This window comes from Coenobita brevimanus, chromosome 115 (assembly GCF_032717465.1).
Source record: "Coenobita brevimanus isolate Jiangsu-jjx chromosome 115, ASM3271746v2, whole genome shotgun sequence".
Classification (NCBI taxonomy): domain Eukaryota; kingdom Metazoa; phylum Arthropoda; class Malacostraca; order Decapoda; family Coenobitidae; genus Coenobita; species Coenobita brevimanus.
This window is the reverse complement of record NC_137068.1, coordinates 750,001-755,000: the sequence shown is the minus strand read 5'-3', so window position 1 is coordinate 755,000 and position 5,000 is coordinate 750,001.

The following is a 5,000-nucleotide window of genomic DNA, read 5'->3' as shown; positions in this document are numbered from 1 at the left end:
TATTCGTGTGTGCGGTACAGAATTAATCGGTAGGGTAAATGTGTTGCGGAATTTCCTTACCATCTTTATGTAAATTAGAAGAGGCCTCACACTGAAGGGGTTAGATCTAAGTTCGTATTCTCGCTTGGTCATCAGGCTCCCCAAACTCTATTCCTGAGCGATTTATTTTTGGATACGGCTGGTTAATATCCTTTTGTACGTTATTTATGCAGAGTATGACAATATTGGAGGTTTTATGAAACACAGTATGGGATAGTAAGGTGCAACACGCAAAATAAATCGCCTAGGAAAAGGTGCTATGGAGCTTCCTTAATCGACGAGAATACGGGTCCAAGGTCCGTATCGTTGTCGGTTTAGGAAGCTCACTAGCACCTCTTCCTTAGCGATTTATTTTTGAATAGGACTAGTTGCTATCAATTTAATGTTATTTATGCTGAGTATAGTGGGATTTGACAAATTTAAATGACAGCGATGAGGATAGTAAGGATTGATAAGCAAAATAAATCGCTTAGGTAAAGGTGTTAGGGAGGATGTAGATTTAGGCGATATTGGAGGGATTTATATAACACAAGATAGGACAATAAGGTATAATAAGCAAAATAAATCGCTTAGGGAAAGATGTTAGGGGGGAGGTGGATTTAGGCGATATTGGATGGATTTTTGTATAACGCAAGATAGGACAGTAAGATGTAATAAGCAAAATAAATCGTTTAGGAAAAGGTGTTAGGGAGGAGGTAGAATTACGCGATATTGGAAGGATTCGTGTATAACACAGGGTAGGACAGTAAGGTGTAATAAGGAAAATAATTCGCACAGGGAAAGATGTTACGGAGGATGTAGATTTTGGTGATATTGAAAGGATTATATATAACACAAGATAGGACAATAAGATTTAATAAGCAAAATAAATCGCTTAGGAAAAGGTATTAGGGAGGATGTAGATTTAGGCGACATTGGAAGGATTTTTGTATAACACAGGATAGGACAGTTAGGTGTAATAAGCAAAATAAATCGCTTAGGGAAAGGTGTTAGTGAGCTTCCGTAACCCCTTCATCAGTTCCCCTTATCTTTTCCCGGATTTCCGCCCTTATGAGATTTATTTCACGTAGCTCAATGGCTGAATCCTCTACATCCTCTCCATAGCACTTCTTCGTGACTAGCACCACACTAGCGCTGTTACTACGACTCTGCACTGAAGAGGGAGAGATGGCAATTTTTGGCCAAGTTAGAGTAAAAAGAATATGAGAGAGAGAGAGAGAGAGAGAGAGAGAGAGAGAGAGAGAGAGAGAGAGAGAGAGAGAGAGAGAGAGAGAGAGAGAGAGGAGAGAGAGAGAGATTATTAAACAGGATAAGAAAAGAATGAGCTGAGAGCAAGGTAAAGAGAGCAAGAGTTAGGAAAAAGAGAGAGCATTGAGAGTAAGGAAAAGAGAGTGAAAGTAAGATGCAAAAGATGAAGGAAGAGGAGAAGTTGATAAAACAGAGAAAAGTAGAGAAACTGACAATAGAAGAGAGTAAGAGAGAGTTAGAGTAAAGAGAGGCGTTGGATTAAGATGCGAGAGAGTAAGAAAGTGAGAGAGTGAGAAAGTTGGTGAAAAGAGAAAGGGGAGTAAAGACACGCACAGAAGAAAATGAACTGGTAAAGAGAAAGGTAGAGAGAGAGAGAGAGAGGAAGAATTGAGAGAGGCGTTGGATAAAGATGTGAGAGAGTAAGAGTGAGAAAGGGAGTGAGTGAGAGAGACTGACCTGAGAGCGGGTGTGGGGGCAGTGTTGTCTGGTGGAGAGGCGAGGGGAAACTGAAGAGGAGTAGAATCCCGCCTCTCTCTCGCTTTCTCTCTCTCTCTCTCTCTCTCTCTCTCCCTCTCCCTCTCTCTCCTCTTCGCTCCATTCCCTCTCTCACAGCACCTTCTTGCCATGGGTCATAAGACCTTTTGAGATACTGCTTGTCCTTGTAACTCACGTTTATTTTTGTCTCTCTCTCTCTCTCTCTCTCTCTCTCTCTGCTCCATTCTCTCACAGCACCTCCTTCCCATGGGTCATAAGACCCTTTGAGATACTGCTTGTCCTTGTAACTCCTGTTTATTGTCCCTCATTCCTTCCTACACTCTCTCTCTCTCTCTCTCTCTCTCTCTCTCTCTCTCTCCCCCCCTCTCTCTCTCTCTCTCTCTCGTACTACAGGGTGTAATATAATTTTCTCGGTATCAGATATAATAATTTTTTTTTAAAGGAAAATAAAAGGTAAAAAAAGAATCCATTCATCTCATGGGAATCGCTGACGTAATGACTAATATTTTGTCCTATTTTTTCGCCTTTTTCAAATCTGTCTTTCCTGGACTTTGACTCTCTCTCTCTCTCTCTCTCTCTCTGTCTCTCTCTCTCCAGATAACAATTGCTCTCTTTCAGATTTAATCAGTTTTGCCGAAAAAAAATGTTTCCTTAATAGAAATTGATGACGGTAGGAGTTTATTATCTCTTCTTGCTCTTTTGTAACTCTCTTTTTCTCTCCTTTCTCTATCTTACTCTGCTTTCTTCCTTTTTTCTCTACCTTTCTGTGTCTGTTTTTCTCTATCTCATGCTTCATTCTCTCTCTCTCTCTCTCTCTCTCTCTCTCTCTCTCTCTCACACACACACACACACACACACACACACACACACACACACACACACACACACACACACACACACACACACACACACACAACCTCTTCTTTCGCTCCATTTCCCTGGCTATTGTCATTCGTCCTGCCCTCCTCTTCTCTTTCTCTCTGACTCTTTCTCTGTCTTTGTCTGTCTGTGTTTGTGTATCTGGTTCAGTGTCTATCTATCTGTGTGTGTCTATCTATCTATCTGTCTGTCTGTCTGTATCTCTGTTTATTTATTATTCTATTATTATTAATCAATGTTTTTCTCAGCTTGTGTGTAATTCTGTCTTTGTCTGTCTGTCTGTCTGTCTGTCTGTCTGTCTCTCTCTCTCTCTCTCTCTCTCTCTCTCTCTCTCTCTCAAAACTTAGAGAATTTGACATTACAGCATTCCTTGAACTTTTGGAAATGAATGACCGTGGGTATTTTATTTTAGTCTGGGATGAGAGAGAGAGAGAGAGAGAGTGAGAGAGAGAAAGAGAGAGAGAGAGAGAGAGAGAGAGAGGGAGAGGGAGGCCATGAATAAGAAAAAAGCTGGAAATGACGTCTTAATCTCTTTCTAAATATATTTCTTTTGAAAATACGGATTATTGAAGTAAAGTCATACCACGTTTATTCAGCCTTCCGGATTTATGAAGTGAACTCTGTCGTTTTATCTATCGAGCTATCTATCTTCTCTCTTTCTATTTATCTATTTTGTTTTGTATCTATCGGCATATTTTAATTAGTTAATGTCTGTTATTTTACGTATGAATGAGTTTATCACTGTGTAACTCTCTGTCTACCTGTCTGTCTATCTCTTCATCTATCCATCCATCCATCCATCCATCCATCCTTCCATCCATCCATCCATCCATCCATCCATCCATCCATCATTCATCCATCCATCCATCCATCCAACCTTCCATCCATCCATCCATCCATCCATCCATCCTTCCTTCCTTCCTTCCTTCCTTCCATCCATCTATCCAACCTTCCATCCATCCATCCATCCATCCAACCTTCCATCCATCCATCCATCCATCCTTCCTTCCTTCCTTCCATCCATCCATCCATCCATCCATCCATCCGCTATGTTTTGTCTGCCTTTAATTATGTATCTATCATCCTGTTAATTTCGTTCTATCTATTAAGCTATCTATCTGTCAGTATGTCTTTGTCTATCTATCTGTCTATCTACCTATCCACCTGTCTGGAATATTAAAGTCAATCCCATCCAAATCATCCGGATTATGACAGTAATCCAATGCTCTTTGATCCTCTTCATTTCCATCGCTATTTAACTGTCTATCTCTCTGCTTAACTATCTGTCTATCTATCTATCTGTCTGTCTATCTTTCGTATGCCTGTCTACCTACCCATCTGTCCATTTATATATGTGTATTTATATTTACACACACACACACACACACACACACACACACACACACACACACACACACACACACACACACACACACACACACACACAGCTCCTGCTATACTCCATTGGTTTCTGAATGTACACCTTCACCAAAATAATGCATGATAACGTGTGTGTGTGTTTGTTTTGTATGTGTGTGTGTGTGTGTGAGTGTGTGTGTGTGTAAAGAATCATAAGCACCTGAGGGTGTTCAGAATGGATGAAAGGTCAAACTTTTTAGAATTGATTTAAAAAAGATATTGCCCTCATTCTACTATAATTTGACCTAAAATTGCCGTCTCTCCATGTTTAATCCTGAACTGTGACGCCCTATCAGCGCTAGATAATGATGCTAGTCACGAAGAAGTGCTGTAGGAGATGCAGAGTCGTAATTGTTTATATTCTTTCATAGTCAAATCAGCAGGTAGATCTAGGTCAAGTTAAGGTGAAAGAGTGAAAAGAAATAATGAGAAAATAGTGAGGAATGAGGAGAGAAATCAGGGTGTATCAGAGCCCACGAAAATTATATATAAAAACCGAGTGATAAATAAGTGAGAATAAAAAGTAAAAGAATTCAGCAATGGTATATTGACCTTCATTGTAAGTTTGTGATGGTGGTAATTTAGCCCCATTGTTACTTGCTCCCAGTCTAACCACCGCCATAGCACCAACAATGACATCAATTATAGCGTGAAAAACACGAGCAGCGACAATAATTATCGTATGATAAACAAGGACAATGACAGCAGTAATGACAACCCCCACCACCACAACTACCACCACAATCACCACCACCACCACAACAGGAACAGCATCAACAAAAGTATTAACACAGGCTCCTATGACTCGCTCAGATAAAATCGTCTGGTGGTGGCAATAAATAATTCTCGAGTGATCTTGAACATCACGGAATTGCTTGTTAATTTGAGTACTTTGAAAATCTACGGATATCTCAACCCAC